The sequence below is a fragment of the Ursus americanus genome, chromosome 16 (genome assembly GCF_024610735.1).
Source record: "Ursus americanus isolate L20-20 chromosome 16, mUrsAme1.1.p, whole genome shotgun sequence".
NCBI lineage: Eukaryota > Metazoa > Chordata > Mammalia > Carnivora > Ursidae > Ursus > Ursus americanus.
This window is the reverse complement of record NC_142142.1, coordinates 59,107,230-59,125,231: the sequence shown is the minus strand read 5'-3', so window position 1 is coordinate 59,125,231 and position 18,002 is coordinate 59,107,230. Positions and strand designations below refer to the sequence as shown.

Sequence of the window (18,002 nt, the reverse complement as noted above, 5' to 3'; positions counted from 1 at the left end):
ACTTGGCTTCCTTATTTGCGGGAATAGTAAGGGCTGGGAGTGCATCTGATTAATGGTAGCTCCCCACATGGTCACTGTCAAGCCGGTTGTGTCCCTCGGTCGCACCATGATGCCTCGCCTCCTTGGGTAGTGCATCTTTCCTCCTGAATCTTGGAGGAATGGAAGAGGGCCCTGGGGTCTGAAAGGTGACCTCGCGCGGGCGACGGAGAGAAAAGGAAAGGGAATATGCGTGAACGTGCCAGGGAAGTGGGGAGGACCGCACAGCGACAGGACGATGCGTGCAAGGATGCGGGGGGGGGGGGGGCGTGTAAAACTGGAAAGATGGGCTGCCCCCGTCACAGAGGACTCTCTGTAATTACAGAAACCATTCCCTTCTGTAGGTCTAAGAGGGCCCCTGGAGGAAATGGAATTGTGTGACCAGAGCTGCTGGTGGAAGGCAGGAGGAGAGAGTAGAAGTGGTGCAGTGGTTAAATAACGAGGTAATAAACTACCAGGTAGGACCCAGCAGTGGCAGACAGAAAGGAAAGATTTGGTTGCAGACCACAAGACACAGGAGAGGATGATGATTGGCCGTTGTTCCTGCTCTGATGTCATGTGTGGGACGTGAATGTACTGTCACCATTCTGCCTGCATTGTATTGTGAGCTGTGTGAGTGAGTACAGGGAAGAAAACGGGAGTGACGAGGACATCTCCTCCCATAGTGCCAATCGATGCAGGGCCCCCATGTGCACTGTGCCACCGTGGACCAGCGGTAACAGCTGGGGCTGACCGGCAGGGGAAGATGGCCCCAAAAAGAGTGCTGGGGAATGACTTTTTGGAGGACAGGTTAGGAGGAAAGAACAGAAGTTGGGGGGCAGATAGGCAGCCATTGCAATGGTCCAGGGAAGAGAGGGTGAGGCTGAGGCTGAATTGCAACACTGAAGAGCCAAGTGCAAGCTGGAGAGGTCAGATCAACCACACAGCACCAACTACCAGAGAGGATAAGGGACAACCTGCTCAGCGTCCTCGTTATGTTCTTCCTTCTGCACAACTGGATGTGTTAAAAAACACACTCCACTAGGGCTTTCTGTGATGATGGAAATGTGTTAGCTGTCCAGTATGGTAGCCACTGATCATATGTGGCTTTTGAGCATTTCAACTGTGGCTAGTACAACGAAGGAACTGAATTTTGAATTTTTAAAATTTTTATTTGGTTTTAATTAACTTAAATTTAAATAGCTACATGTGGCTAGTGGCTACCAAATTGAACCATGTAAAATATGTGTCTTAGCCAAATTCAATTATTTCATCTTCTTATCCACCCTGCTTGAAGGTACTGAAACTTTTAAAACTTTTGAATTTCTTCGCCTCCATGAAACTACCTTAGTTCTCTTAGTACTCTTTACGCATTCTGATCACTTGTTTTCAGAGTTTTTCACTAGCTTACCTTCATCTTTCCACAATTAACAGAAGCAATCCTTCAGGTTTCGTTTGACCCTCTTCTCTTATTCTATAGTCTTTCCCCATCTGCTGTCCCAGAGTTTGAGGGATTTGTGAATCATTCCTTAATCCTTTATCTTCAGCCCTGACTTCCCTTTAGGAGTCAGTTTGGTTTAGTGAAAACAATATGGGCATTGGGGTATGACCCGATGCAGAAACTACAAAGTAGCATTCACCTCTGGGTATTGATGTAAAATTAACTACTATAAAATACCTATTAAATGGTTGTTCGTTCTTTTTCTACCTTTCTGATCTTGAGTTACCAGCACAAATTTCCAACCACCCACTGTCCATCCTTGCCTCCATATCCTGAGAAAAAGGTGATACATATAAAATTTTGCATGAAATCCTTTTTATAAAGGCCCTTATCTTTTGCTTGGAATATTGCATGGATCGTTTCTCCCAGAGAAGATGACTCCCTGAATCGATTTTCAGCTACATTAAGACCCTGTTTTATTCATTATGTAACTCCAGTGTCTTCCATAGTCTTGTAATAATAGAAATCTAATAAATGTTGAGCTGAAAAGAAACTTAATTTGAAGATAGAATTCATCTTCACCTGTGCCAAAAGCTTTACATGGTGATCTATAATAATTTCTCGAAGGTATTAAATGCTGACCTAATCACTCTTTCCTTAGTAAAATTCATCTCAGCTTCTTGGTAGGTACAACCTTCTGTATGACTGACGCAGGCGTTGGCAAGATTTTCTATAAAGGACCAGATAATATTTTCAGCTTTGTAGACACACATGGGCTCTGGTCACATATTCTTTTTTTGTTCTAGTTTTTTTTTGCTTTGCTTTGTTTTTAAACAACCTTTTGAGAATCTAAAAACCTTCCTTAACTCCCCTGGCTTATGCCAGCAGGATCTGGCTCACAGGCTATAGTTTTCTGACTCCCAGGCTCCCTTCCTGGACTCTGTAATCCTGAGCATAGCCTCAAGATGAAGCTAAGATTGGTGCCACGACTGAAGACATTTATTATGAATTACTGTATAAATGAATTTAATCAGCTTAGTCGATACTATGTTTTAAGCATGGAAAAGCAGAGATCTGTCCCACAGTAGAGTTCCAGAAATAAAGGCTAGGAGCAACATATCATTCAGAATTGGTTTTAGTTGCCAATGACAGAAAACTAGACAGACTGCTTAAAAAAAAAAATAGTTATTTTACCTCAACTGACACGACAGCCAGACAAAAGCAATCACTGGTATTGGTCCTACTGTTCAAAACTGTCATCAAGAACCCAGGTGCTACCTACTCGCCCATCCCATCACCCTTTGTATGTGGACTTTTTGTCCTCATTCTTGATGTCTCCTTGTTACAAGGTGGCTGCTGCAGCTGCTCCAGATATCTTGTCCCCATACTCATGCCTCTAGCTGGAAAAAAAGGAGCGGAGTCTCTGTCTTTTCATCCAGGAAATGAAGTTCCCAATGGACTCCTTGTTTCTTTGATCATACATGGGTTGCACACTATGGGCGGCAGAATAATGGACCCCCAAAGATACCCCACTCTCATCCTTGGAACTTGCGAATACACAGGAATAATGAAGTTTGCAAACCTCAAAAGAGGGGATCTAGGGGCCTAATATAACCACGCAATTCCTTAAGAATAGAACATCCAACCCTCTGGTTCTCTTTCCCATCTGATTTGAACACTGGTCTTGGTGGTAGTTAAAGGAGGAAAAGGAACAATAAAGCTGGCGTCCCAGTGCTTATAGTCTGGTATATAGCTTGTGGGCTGTTTCAAACAAGGTTTGAATAAAAAACAAAAAACAAAACAGAACATCTACTCTGGCCAGAGCAAGAGAGATCGAGCAGAAGAAATCAAAAAGATTCCAAGTGTAAAGGATTCAACATACTGTTGTTGGCTCAGAGAGGTAAGAGTCTGTGTGCAGGGTCTGGAGAGAGGCTTCTAGAAGCTAGAAGCAGCCCCCAGCTGATAGCCAGCAAGGAAGTGGGGACCTCAGTCCTAGAACCACAAAGAACTAGATGCTGCCCACAATCTGTATAATCTTGGAAACAGATCCTTCCCACAGTATCTTGATCAGGGCCCAGCCTGCTGACACCTTGATTCTTTTTTTTTTTTTTTTTTTAAGATTGTAGTTATTTATTTGAGAGAGAGAGCATGAGAGAGAGAGATCAAGACCAGGAGGAACAGCAGAGGCAGAGGGAGAAGCAGACTCCCAGCTGAGCAGAGAGCCTGACGCAGGACTCAATCCCAGGACCCCAGGATCATGACCTGAGCCGAAGGCAGACGCTTAACTGACAGGGTCACCCAGGCGTCCCGACACTTTGATTCTTGATCAGGGCGCAGCCAGCTGACACCTTGATTCTGTCCTTAGAAAACTCAGAGCAAAAAAACCAAGCGAGCCAACCCAAACTTAGGGCCTACAAAACCGTGAAATAAGAACTCTATGCTAATTTGTTACAGTGGCAACAGAAAATTATTAACACGCTTACCTCCGACCAATCACTAGCTAAAGGGAGTGGGACTGCCACGGCTGCTTCAGGCTAGTCATGCTTAATTCCATGGGGCTGAGATGAGGCCCATGCTCCCTGTGATCAAGAGACCTTAACAGAATACACTGTACCTGGAGAAAAATAAAATTAGGGTTGTGTTAGCAAGAAAAACAGGAAAAACAGCTGTTAGGTAGACAAGTAACAGCATATTCCGTAAGGGGGTTGAACACTTCATCCGGCTGGATTTATCTCAAAACCTAAGAGAGAAGGATGCTAGAAGGATGAGCACTATACTATCATAAACTAATAAAGCATTGAAAGATAGAATTTTAATAACATTACGTTTCTACTTCAAGATTCCTCAATCGGAAAATACCAAAGATGCTCCCAATAGTCCTTGAGACTTATTATATATTTACTATGTTTCCAAATCATGGTATCATTTCACTGCAGTTTCAGATTTAAATCCTATTGAGAGGTTTCTAATTTCCCTCCCTCCCAACCCAGACCATTTGTTTTTGGCTACCTTCTGGCTTTTTCCCCACCATCGTCCCCAGTGGCAAGTGTACTACTTTTGCTTTTTTTTTTTTTTTTCCTATTTATGGTTTAAAAAAAAAAAACTTTCACTTCTCAGTCTTTCCACTTCTTCTTCTGCTACTTACTTTATCCCTCCTAGGTAAATGACAAGTTTGTATCAAATGACAAGTTTCCTTTCCAAACTTTTGTCTCTGCTGCTTCCCGGATTGCTGTCTTCTTAAAACTCCAGCAAGAATGCATTATGTAAAACCATTTGATGTTCACAGTGACATTTCAGGACTGAATGCATTATTCATGCTTTGGTGATAAAAATTCAATGAAAAGTTTGCAGTTTTGTAAGTCATATGGTGAAAGAATTCCCATGCAGTAATTAGAGGCCAAAAAAAAAAAAAAAAAGAAAGAAAGAAAAAAAGAAAAAAAAAAGAAAAGGGGCCAGTCTTCAATGTGTTACATAAAACATAAAACACTGCTTGGAGGATTGGTGGTTTTCTTGGTCAGGTGGAAAACATAAGATTTTACCTGTAAAACATTAATGTTTTAATGCCCACACCCCCCCCACACACACACACACAAAATGGTTTACTTATTACTCTTGAGGCTGAAGATCTGCTACTTCACAGAATAATTACTTATTTGCAACATACTTTTCAGGGAGATGTGGTCAGAGGACTGGGATTTGTGATTTATAAAATTATGGTCAAATGAGGCAACTTCTTAAAAATGTTTCCCTTTACAAGAATTTAAAACATATAATCTTAAAAATATATAAACAATTCATTTTAAAATGTCAACTTTGATGGCTTCCTACTATCATTAATCTCTCAAAAACGCACCTAACTAAAAAGATACTTGCTGAGAGACCGAGCTTCATCAGTAACTGTACTGGATGTAAATCCATACTTCATATCATCTTCATGATCATTTCTAATTTGGGGGGATTTCTTGTTAGATCTGATTAGATGGTCTTAGCTTTTCCTTTATGGCTAACGGAGACCTCCCTCGTGCCAGAAGCATCAATTTTGCCATTTTCTGTTGGTTGGGCTGGAATTATCTTTATTCACCTTCACCATAGGGAGTTTAGAATTTTCTAACCCACTTGTCCATTTTGCAAAAATAGTTTTTGGATTATGTAAGCAACTTACCAGGCACCAAAATCATGCCTCGCTTAAAGCAAAGGAGGGAAGGCACGAGAGGCAGCTCCTCTGCCTGAGAACTCCCACTCCGCTCTTCTTTTAGAGTATCTCTCTAAGTCTGCGACGCGTGACAATGCGACACGCAGACCTGATGAAGCCTCCAGTGTACCAACTGTGAGTGGAGTCTAACTTGCTCTGCATGAAACTGTAAATAGAATCTCCAACATCTTCCAGCTACTCTCAGCTGGGCACACGGTACATGAGCGGCCACAGCACTGGGGCAGGTTTCTCCAAGGGTGGCCCTCAGACTGGCTGTTATCAGCAGCATGGCAGGACCTGGTAAAAACAATTCCAAGCCCCACTAGACAGGAGCCAAATAAATGCAAATGTAAGTTTTAATAGCTTCTCTGAGCCCCAGTGGATTATAGGGTGCATTTCAAAATCTCTGCAGCCAGGGCCTGGTGATTTGCATGTTTAACAAGCCATGCGACTGCTTTTCAAATGTTCAGCCATCGAAGAAAAATTTTGCATGTTACTTATTAACATAGAGCTCTTTAAAAACCTTCCCCAGTGTAACAAATGGCCAGGTTTCTTATATTTTGGGAATTTATTTTAAGTGAAATATTTTCACTTTATAAAGTACGAGAGACAAAGAAACCAAATGGTACAGCACTCAGATTATCAAATTATTACAGAACCTGTAAAATGTATGTCTCAAAACCGTTCTAATTACTGTCATCTCCATATCCCATTTTACAGATGTAGCAGCTGAGACCTAAGACAAAGTGTAAGCTGGTTAAATAGGAGACATTTTTAGGAGAGTGATTCACATTCATGTCTGTGTGCTCACAGTGTTATATGTTAAAACACATCTATCTACTATCTTTTGGCAAGTACTAACACTGAACATACGTTATTATTTAACCCTAACAACAAAAACAACCCTAGGACTAAGTTTCATGCTCTCAATTTTACAAATGTGGAAGCAAAGTCTCCTCGAGATGAAGCGGCTTTCCCCAAATCACGCACTTAGTGGCTGAGGCAGGAGTCCATCCCAGTGTCCCTCCTTCCCCAAGCGTATGCATTATGCTCAAGGACAGCACTGGAGGAAGATGTCCGCTGGTATTCTGAAGTCTGTCCAAGCATCATGAGACAAATACGGACATGACAAACATGAACAATGTTTTGTTTAAATGGCTGCATCTTTAAGCAAGCACACTTGCAAGAATAATTTACACAGTATAACTTTTAACCTTCAATAAAGTAGTGTGTCCAGAATCCTAATTGCAAGTTTAAATACTCTCTTGTCAACTTTTTAAAAAGACAAGCAGTATTAATTGTCTTGTTCTCTTCGTTCCAGCTCTCAGCATCAGAAATAAGATTGGTCACCATAACTTTCTCACCTATTTATGATCATGGCTTCAGAGACCGTGGTTAAGAGGAAGTCAACTAGACCTAGAATTTACTTTTCAACATCTCTAGGAAGCCTGTTGACACTCTCAGGATGAAGAATTAATAATTAATTAGCACTGATTATGGAGCTCTTCATGAAATTTAACACACCATAATGGAAACAGATAGCTTCGAAATATCATTTGAAACAAGAAACTTAATGAACTTGAATTATTGAGGTGGTGATACAGATAGACCATGATCTCAAGTTTAAAAATGTTTTCCATGCCTGCCTAAATAGTTGTTTGAGGTTTAAGAGTCTCTGACAGATTTCTTATGTCATCCCTTCTGTTACAAATTCCTCCATAGTTTTAAATGTTCTTTCAGTGCAGTGACTATATGTTATTGTGACAGTGGCCTTGTGTTAACTAGTTCTGATCTAATCCAAGGAAACTGGGGTGGGGTGGGGTGGGGTGAGGAGGGTGGGCAGACAAGCCTTGGCTGGGAATCCAGGAGAGAAAAGGAGTTACGGATAAATTGTTAAACAATTTAGCGTCTAGGACCTAAAGAAATGCAGGAAGCACAAAGCATATCCCATTCAATGCAGCAGCACCTCCAACCAGGAGATGGCAGCAGTGGAAGCAGGAACTTACAGGAAAAAATAAAAATAAGTAAGAATCCATCCCTGGAAATCAGGAGCCTGCCTCCAGAGCTCCGGCATCACTGCAGGCTTCTGGCCGATATGGAAGCCTTCCAGAGATGCCGCGGCACTCAAGGGATCCCAGGCTTCTCCCACTCAGAGTCCCAACAGAAAGCGTTAGGCATACTGAGCAGACCTTAACCAAGCCTGGGTAGCAAAGGGTGTCTCAGAAGTCAGCCCACTTTCTACCAAGAAAAATCAACTACAAGTAACAGAGACACCAAAGCATTTCAGTAAGAAGCAAAATGATGAATAGGGATTCGGACCATAAGTCACAGACAAAGCAGAAAAGCCAATCTGACTGGGAACTAAAAATGTTGACAACGGTGGCTGGTGCTGAAGATCTAGGCTGGGCCTCCGGTTCTGCCAGTTCTTGGAACAGTGGTGGGGAGCGCCCCTGGGAGGACTCAGGTCAGCAGTCATGTGTTTGGGGGTAGTTCGGTTTCTGGAGCCATACTGAAGTGGTAATGAGAGCAGCTACAATCAAATGGTGCAGATCACAAACGCCCCCTTTCCATTAGCTGTTAAATAGAGCAAGAAGGAATGAAACCAAGGTGTCAATTAGTTGGATAAAAGAAGGTCAATGAATGTTTCTTCCCAGGAGCTTGAAGAGATTGTTGTTGGGGCTGGGGGGTCAGACCTAATCATCACAAGGAAAGATTACTACAGTAATGAATTCACTTCCAGTACAATGTCTTGCATTCTTGGTTGTGCCATTTTATAGAGCATGGCTTAGTCTCAAGATGATCTAGAATGGTCGTTAGTTCTTCTACCCAAGTCTATGACAGAGGTGATGGTTGGAGCTTTATGCTCCTAGAAACACTGACATTAGAGAAATGGGGTCAAACCACAAATTGAAGAAGAGCTGAAAACCTTTGTTTGGTGTTCTAAACAAAAACACTTGGGTTTCAGCAATCATTTCTATTTCCTGAGGGAAGATGTGGGTCAGGAACACTCCTTCCCTTAGCCATATTTTTCGGTTAAAGCAGCATTGTATCAGGTTGTCTGGTCCAGAGCCCAGGATGAAGCAAGAAATCAGTCATCCATCCTTTTTTTAAGGAATAGGGCCTGGTGCTTGGCCTCAGATACATAGCACAGCCTCAGCACAGCTCCTGCTCAGTCCAAAACACTCTTCTCAACCCTCTCCCCTTTCACTTCAAGATCCAAGGTCGTACTCTCCTGGTGAGTCAGGTTTGGAACAAGTGCTTGGCAGAGATGGCCCCCAGGTCAAGGATGGCAAGCAAGCGAAACCAGAGCACTCCACAGCCAGAGTACCCTTGCTTTGTTTCTTGCACAAACAAGAAAGGAAATCTGATATGTAGAAATTCCTAAGGAATTTGAAATTCAGACTTTGATCACCATGATCCAGGCCCTTGGACCATAAAACACAATGAGAACCCCGCCTTGCTCCCAACAACACTGTGAGGGAGACTGAGGATGCCATCCTACACGGACCTAGGAACTGAGGCTCCAGCCACTAGTCTATCATTAAACATGTAGCCACAGTTGGTAAGGGTCCAGCCCTATTAGAAGGGGGTAAATGTAAACCCCACCCCTCCAAACAAGGCACTTTCCATACCAACCATAGGCCAGGAAGCCAAAGTCCCAAGTCATACACAAATGCCAGGAGTGGACAACATAAGCAGCCCACACAGAGGAGACTGTCGGGCCTTTAATATGGAGCTGAGCCGTCTCTACCCTTGCTATACACTGGGCATACGGCTGGAAAATTCTCAGACTCTCACAGTGAACATAAGTCTCCTATCAACAGCTGGGGCTTGAGCTCCTCTCTGCCGTGATGCACTTCAATTTCAGTTGGAGAAAGACTTCTATTTGAATTTAAAAGCTGGGTTACTGCTTCTCTCTCACACCAGCACTGTTTTTCTCCCCCAGATTTGTCAGGGCTTTTCCATAAATGCGGTCCTTGGGGCGGTTACTCACATAGCAGGTTGCTTACTTCTTGAGACTAATGATCTTCAGCCTGATTTTCACCTGATCAGTAGAAGAGTCCATGACTAGATTCTAGGACCTAGAAAAATAGAAGAAGGTAGGTCAACACCAAATAGCTAGCCAGGACTTCTCTAACTCCTCCACATGGGTCAAACTGTCAGTGAGGTAGGCCGCACTGTAACGAGATGTCCCGTGTGCTGGGTCTTTAGGAGGTGGTCCTCCTGGGTGAGGAAGGAGATATAAGGCCTCAGAGCAATATTCTCCCATAGTAACTGCTGGTCTAGATGCCACACAGCCATAGTATTACCAGGGGGAGGTCAGGGCCTGGAAGGGACAGGTAAGGCTGCTAGTTCACTCATGCTCTTATTTGCAAATTAGGTTGCAAAAAACAACTCTCCACCCCTTAGTGACATAAAGGCCCGAAAGATACATATGCACTCAGGTCCACATTCAGTTAGACGGATTGCAGCTAAGACCAGGAAAAGCCACCAGCAAGGAGACAGGACCTCCTCGGGCACCATTGGCAAGGTCTGTTTCCACAAAGGGAAGATGCAGAGCTGCCCATCCACCAGTGTTGCCAGAAGACAGTCCATCCAGAAAGCAGGGCAGACTTACCAGTGCCATGCAAGCAACCCAAGGTAGCAGAGTCATCCCAAAACAGTGACAGAGAAGAAATCCAAAGCGGGCAATTACTGAAACTCCCAGCAAACCATCTTCAGGGAAGTCTACCAGCAGGGAAAAGCCCTCCGTCACCAGAGTTTAAGGACAAAGTCGACTCAGAAGAGCTCACAGTTTCAGGGAAAGCAAGTTCCCAGAACTTGGGCTCAGAAGCACGGGGCAAGAGGGGCCCCTGGCTGGCTCAGTCCGTAGAGCACCTGACTTTAAATATCAGGCATGTAGGTTTGAGCCCCACACTGGGTCTAGAGATTACTTTAAAAAAAATTTTTTTTAAGATTTTATTTATTTATTCGACAGAGATAGAGACAGCCAGTGAGAGAGGGAACACAAGCAGGGGGAGTGGGAGAGGAAGAAGCAGGCTCATAGTGGAGGAGCCTGATGTGGGGCTCAATCCCATAATGCCGGGATCACGCCCTGAGCCGAAGGCAGATGCTTAACCGCTGCGCCACCCAGGCGCCCCCTAAAAATTAAAAAAAAAAAAATTTTTTTAATTTAAAAAGAAGCAACAGGCAGCAAACACTTCTGAAGAGCTCATAGACTAAACCAGACACTGAGCAGCAGGGAGGAGCCCTGTGGGGGCTTTAAATCCCTCCTGGGGGAAGCAGCTGGGGCAGGTTTGAGCAGACAAGTGAGAGGTCAAGGACTCCAGGTGTGTTCAGAAGGCTCCCACTGTGGGGACAGTCCAACCCCTCTGGGAGCAGAGATGGACGGTGTCTGATTTATATCACTCCTGGCAGGTCCCGCCCCCTGGTCTCTTTCAACTATTCAACTTTTAGGTTATTAATTCAATTTCCCCCAAATAGGCTATAAACTCTTTGAAGGCCATAGCTTATACTTTTACATCTTGCGTTATTGCCTCCAGGAGCACGTACTGCATGTAAATAGTGCTAGTGTATATTCGTGTATCGATTCTGTTCACGGGTTGAAAGGCAGTGAGGTACATCCAAGAACATACTGCTGGGGGCACAAGTGAGGAGTATTTCATTCCTGCAAGTCTCGTCACCTTTCTACAACTCAACTGCTTCTCTGTGAAATGGGGCCTTTAGACCGAACTATTGATATTTCAGTTGTGTTTCTCAGAGATGTGTCAGGTAGTCACCAACCACAGCAGGAAGGGAGAGAGGGGAGGGATGCTGGCTCAAGCCCACTTTACGGACAGCACATCTGCTTCTATCCATCTTACATTGTGGGGTTCACAGTAGAAGGCCATTTATGCGGGTTCCGTGACTAAAATTTTTTTAAAATTACCTGACTCGAACATTTCAAAGGGCCCTTTCACTCTAACATAATAGGATTTTGCAATTTCATGGGACAAGAGTCTTACTAGGTAATAATCCATCCCTGTCCAAGGACCGTGCTTCCCTTCCCCACCCTGGCCTCCACTGCTGCCCTCCAGGTCTGCAGAGATGAAACAGACAGGGCTGGGTTGCATCGAACTGCATCCCTCATTTGTACCCCTCAGCTCACTCGTTCCTGACTTGAACCCACCTCCCACCTCCCTTTCCTCCAGCTTCGCAGGAACCTCATCGGTGTCCTGACAGGTGGGAAAGGCCCCTGGGATGCCCCTCCCTCCACTCCGCATGGATACATCCCTGGCTCTTTCAGCGTTTCCCTTCCACAGGGTTCTTACCTGTGCCTCCTTTGCCTGACATCACACTTGGCTTTCTTCTCCCACTCTGCTTATTTATACCTGAGAGTTCCCAAGAACACTAAGAATTTCTGCAGGTAATGTCTCTAGACTGACAGCCTGAGCAGTGGAAAAGGAAAAGTTGGGGCAGGAAGAAAAGGGAAAAGACAAAGGGGAGGAGGGAGCGAGAGCAACGGGGGAAGGAGGTGTGCGTGGTCTCAGCAAATAGCCATACGCACTCTTCCTCGCCCTCCTCTAAAACTCACCCCAGGCTGCCACTAGGTATGGGGCTGCTTCTGATGAACAATTAGTAAACAGACAAAGCCAAATGAAATATGCACTCTATTCCCTATCCCCAGATTGCAGTCAAGGCCATGACTTCGAGAGATGGTATCACCCAGTCAGTCGTTCAAATGCAGTTAGATTAGACAGCCTGGAACCTTGCTGGCTTCGTGACCTTGACCTCTCCATGTCTCAGGTTCCTCATTTTATTTATTTTTTAAGATTTTATTTATTTATTGGACACAGAGAGACACAGTGAGAGAGGGAACACCAGCAGGGGGAATGGGAAAGGAAGAAGCAGGCTTCCCACCTAGCAGGGAGCCTGATGCAGGCTCAATGCGGGGCTGAATGCAGGTTCTATCCCAGGACCCTGAGATCATGACCTGAGCCAAAGGCAGACGCTTAACAACTGAGCCACCCAGGCGCCCCTCAGGTTCCTCATTTTAAAGTGGGAATAATCAAAGGAGTCACCTTTATGGTTGTTCCGACGATGACGTGACAGAATGCAAGCACAGTGTTCTGAATTGAGGCTGGCCCAAAGCGAGGCCATACAGATGATGGACAAGATTCTAAAGAAATGTTTTGCTTTAAGACTTTTCCCCCATCCCTGTCTGCTACACTATGTTCCTCTATAAATGAACTGGTCCAGTCTCGGGTGGCCTTACCATGCCGACCAGAGCCTAATAAATGTTAATGGTAAGTGATGGCAAGCACTGCTTCTCTCTCTGGAGCGCCTATTAAACGCCCTTGCTGTCATGCTAGTTAAGGACTAGTGCCACTTAGGCAAAAAAAGGAAATAAGCACATTACAGTCTATTCACAATAGGCCTGTTCAAAAGTTTCAGCCTGGGGAAATGTACACATTTTATGATTTTACTGCAAGAACAGAATAAAATAGGAAACAAACAAGCTCCCGTTCATGCTTTTACAGAACTTGGCTTATCTCCTAAGTGTATGGTTCTTAATCAGCTGTGTGCATTAGAGTCATCTGGGAGAGTTTTTAAACACATACATGCCTGGGCCCCACACCCCAAGGATTCGGATTCCCTAGGCCTAGGTGATGTTCTGGCATGTTTATTTGGGAGATATTTACCCAAGCGATTCTGATGCAAAACTAGTGTTCCAAGTATTCCTGGCCCCTTTCCTCCCATTCAACAAAAGCCAATTTCAAGGAGAATGAAAACATCACCCGCAGTTTGGATGGCACTCTCCATACAACTAGGCAGACTGGGGATTTCTTAGCAAATTTTCCGATCACAGAAGAAAATGTCTGCAGTTCAGTTTCATCACAGAACCATGGAATCCTGTTCCATGAGGTCTGAGCTACTAGGAACTCTTCTAGCGGGTTCTTCTGCCATTTTAATGAGAACAACAACAAAACAGAGCCTTTGTGGATAATTTTGCGACTCACTTCCTCCAACTGAAGCTGATGTTGCGAGCGTGACAGCCTCGCTGTTGCCACTTTGATCTTTCCTTTGGGGGCTTCGCCCCCTACTTTCTTATTTTAGGGGCTTGTTCACATTCATATCCGAGGCACCCCAGTCACGCAGAACTTTGATCCAGAAACAACAGTGGAACAGGGAACAGGAAAAATGTAATAGATTCTCCTCTACTTAACTAATGCATGTGTTTTACTTTCATAAAGCGATAGATGTTATAAATAAAAAAGCCATATTGGTTCACCTACGGGTAGCTCCTCAGCACTGAAAGTTCGTATTACCATTGGCTGCTTCTCTGCCTTTAAAAAGTGTTGATAATCTGGCCATCTGTGCAGCTCCTTCCACACTGGCTCTACAGAAACACTGGCTAAAGTGATCTAGCAAACAAAACAGAGATTTGCAAAGAGGGCTGTATTTCCTCACATATTCAAACACAAATTTCTCATCTCCTTTATTCCCAAATGCACAGAAATCAGTTAAATCAGAGACGTGAGAGCCCCATGTCATTTTAGTTGAGCCAGTCTGTCGACTGCTTACAGCAGTGCTTGGCACATCATGAGAGCAATGTGGAGATGTCAGTTATTTTTATTATTTTGTATTACCTTCAGGTATTATTATTATCCAGGGGGCTACAGTTAATTTTCAGGACCCGACTATGTGGCCTCTCCCTAGAAATGTGTCTCATTTATAGTAGGATTTCAAGAAACGCCTGTCGAAGCGAAGGGAGTTAATTATGAATTTATAAGTAATGGTTTTGGACTTCAGAGACACTTCACAGAGGAAATGCCCTTCCTACAATAACAAAAGAACAGGTACTCTAAGCCTGGCTGTCACATGGAATTTCAAGAGCTGAAAAGTCGAACTTTCAGAGGCAGACTGCTCTACGTTGTGACTAATACACTTCAATACGAATGTAAAGCCACAGCCTTTTCCATAAACTGCATACCGACACTGCAAGAGTCACAGGGCACTGTCGTGACACGCCACTGAGCTACGAGGACACACGCGCTTTGATGGAAAAGTTCCCTTGTGTGTAGAAATTGCTGGTCCTTACTAAAGAGGGATATACGCAGACACTCCTCCCGGTGGGCTCCCCTCAGGAATCTGTCCATATCTCCAGTCCACCACTTACTCTTTTGCATTAAGTATGTCTGTTTCCATGACTCTTTTTGCTACCAGACTGCTACTATTTTTGAGGCTGGTCTCCACAGTATTTATCTTCACATCCCCGTTGCCCAACAGAACCTAGTACATAGCACTCAATAAATCCAGCATGAAGATAGGATGTCATGGTAATGTGTTTCTTTTTTTTAGTTTGCATATTAAATAAGTAGGAGAAATATCTCCATGTATATGGTAACACGACTTTTTTTTTTTTTAAGATTTTATTTATTCATTTGACACAGAGAGACAGCCAGCGAGAGAGGGAACACAAGCAGGGGGAGTGGAAGAGGAAGAAGCAGGCTCCTAGTGGAGGAGCCTGATGCGGGGCTCAATCCCAGAACGCTAGGATCACGCCCTGAGCCGAACGCAGACGCTTAATGACTGAGTCACAGGCACCCCGGTAACATGACTTCTGAACCAAAAATTGAGATTCATCATCTGAAACACAATCTGACAGTGAGAGACAATATTTGAAATCTGGAGAGTCTCAGAAAATTCTGGACAGATGAATGCCTTGTCCATGGTATTCATTTATCCCTTCCTTCCTTCCCTCCTCTGCACCTATCCACCCGTCCGTCCACTTATCCAGCCACTTATCCATCCATCCATCCCTTATTTACTCAAAGTACATTACCAATTCATACCTGTAAAATGGGGCAGGGGGTGGGATATATGTTGCTTTTGACATTAAATAAATACATAGTCACAAAGATTACTTTTTTTTGCTTATTAGTACAGAATTTCTTGCTAATACATCACATAATATGGGATTTAAATTAGTGAATACATTTGATTTTATTTTTAAAAATATTTTATTTATTTATTTGAGAGAGAGAGAGAACACGAGCAGGGGGCAGACACAGAGGGAGAGGGAGAAGCAGACTCCTTGCAGAGCAGGGAGCCCTACAAGGGGCTGGATCCCAGGACCCCGAGATCATGACCTGAGGGGAAGGCAGACGCTTAACCTACTGAGCCACCCAGGCGCCTCTAGTGAACACATTTTAAAACCTTCACCAAAACTTAAAACTTACACCAAATTCTTCTCCACCACATAGATAAATATCACGGAAAAAGCCACATTTTTATTATATTATTCCCTCTTACAACAAGCTGGTAGATCCTGAAGAAAAAATAAATTTAAAACACCAATGTCTATAACAAACTTGATCTTGATCTTGCCTCACCTGAAGATGAATGAATTACATCGATTTTCAGAAGAATCAGAATTATTCAGTTATGAAATAAAAATGAAAATTTCTGCTCCACAGACACACAAAAAAAGCCTTTAGTTTTGACATTGATTGTGAGGTAAATAGTATATTCAAGGTTAAGGCAAATGGTACAATACATATGTAAACATGTGGATAGTGTACCAGAAAATAGTTTGGAATAAAACAACCCCATAAATTCCCAATATGTGTTGAAATGAGAAACTTGGAATAATGTTATATTGTGTAATAGCTAATTGTCATAATGTTTCAGTCGTATCCTTTGAATAGTGTAACATGACCAAGCCATCTGTTTTAAATATAATTTTGCCAGAGGTTTTTTATCTCTATTTTTTAAATTATTATTCTAGGCCATACATCCAGATTCTTTTTTTTTTTTTTTAAGAAAGAGAGAAAGAGAGAGTGAGGATGGGAGAGGGGCAGAGGGAATCTTTTTTTTTTTTTAAGATTTGAGAGAGAGAGCACACACAGAGGGGAAGGGGCAGAGGGTGAGAAACCCAAGCAGACTCCCCACTAAGCACGGATCCCCACCCCAGGCTTGATCTCATAGCCCTGAGATCACCCTGAGATCATGACCCAAGCCGAAATGAAGAGTCTGTCCCTTAACCAACTGAGCCACCCAGGTGCCCCTAGAATTCTTTTAAATAAACTAGGTCCTAATACAAAAATTTTCACTGTATTCACAAAGAGTATGAAAAAGTCAGCAAAATGCTCTCCACTGGAAGTTTTACCATGTAAAGAACATAACATGAAAAATTATTTTAATGAAAACTAGATGTGAAATTAATTGTTGGGAAAAGTACAAATTTAAGATTTTCCATATGGCTCGTGACCCTCACTCAGTCCTTTTTTCCCCCCTCAATGGAAAATTATTTTCTTTCTAGTGATGAGAACTTTCCTTTTTTTTAGGAATGGAGACTCGTATCCCCAAAGAATGAGAAACAAGGAGCCACTTCTCTGCCATGCTGGCCACAGCCTGCTTGACTGTGTCCTCCTAGTCAAGGCCAGAAGCATCCAGGAGGTGGACACAGCTGCATGTGTGCTGAGACCCCTACATGTTGATTCCTTCAAGTCTGACCACAAGAGCCATGAGTTCTAGCTCTCAGCGGTTTCAAGATGCCATAAGCAATATAGTCAATTTCACTATTCCACCTAAAACCATGTGGAGCATGGCTCCAACCCTGGGATCAGCAATGAGCAATTTAAAAATGTAATACACCTGGGCCTACCTTACACCACTACTGAGATCCTAGAAGTTGACTGGGTTTTGACCAGCAAGGGAAATGATGTCATCTTTGTCTAGCCCAGCACCATCCACAAAACAAATGATATTCCCCTTTACTTTTATGTAGGTCATGTCATTTCCAAAAGATGCATTTTTTTAATTTGTTGTCCCTGGAAAATATGTGTTTTTATAGGTGACTCGAATTGTCCTGGAAATTTATCGTGGCATCCCAACAGATGACTTGTCTTTCCAGAGTTTCATCAAACGGTTTCCATGCAACCTAAGTAGCCTGGTTTTCATAGACCCATAGAAGCCTAAATTCTCTCCCATCCACTAAACGTGACGGTCCTCAAAAAACAAAACAAAACAACCCCTTCAAAAATGTTAATTTGCTCCTTAAATATATTCTAGTATAGAAACTGCTACCTATTAAACGTCAATGCCCCAGCTCCAGGCTGACCATCAGTAAAGGTCACTGCGGGTTGGGCCCAATAAAATTTCCAAGTAGAAGCATCATCCACAGAGTCAGTCACAACACAGTCCAACTTTTATCTTGCTGTCTGACATGAGTTTCTTGCTCTTGGATTCCTGCATGATCCGCCATCTTTCAGAGATTAACTAAACTCCATTGGACTTGGCTGACAAGAGTGGGGGCCTGAGCACAAGGACTCACAGATGGTTTTGGCCTGTGTTGTCACAGGGCAACGA

At 43.4% G+C, this 18,002-nt stretch overlaps 1 non-coding gene across 1 annotated transcript; it reads left to right on the top strand.

The window, feature by feature from the left end:
* Positions 1 to 3,100: 3,100 nt before the first annotated feature.
* On the top strand, positions 3,101 to 3,232 carry LOC123792744 (small nucleolar RNA SNORA61). The gene has a single exon (XR_006779785.1). It is a non-coding gene; the product is annotated as a small nucleolar RNA SNORA61 (small nucleolar RNA).
* The last annotated feature ends 14,770 nt before the right edge of the window (positions 3,233 to 18,002 follow it).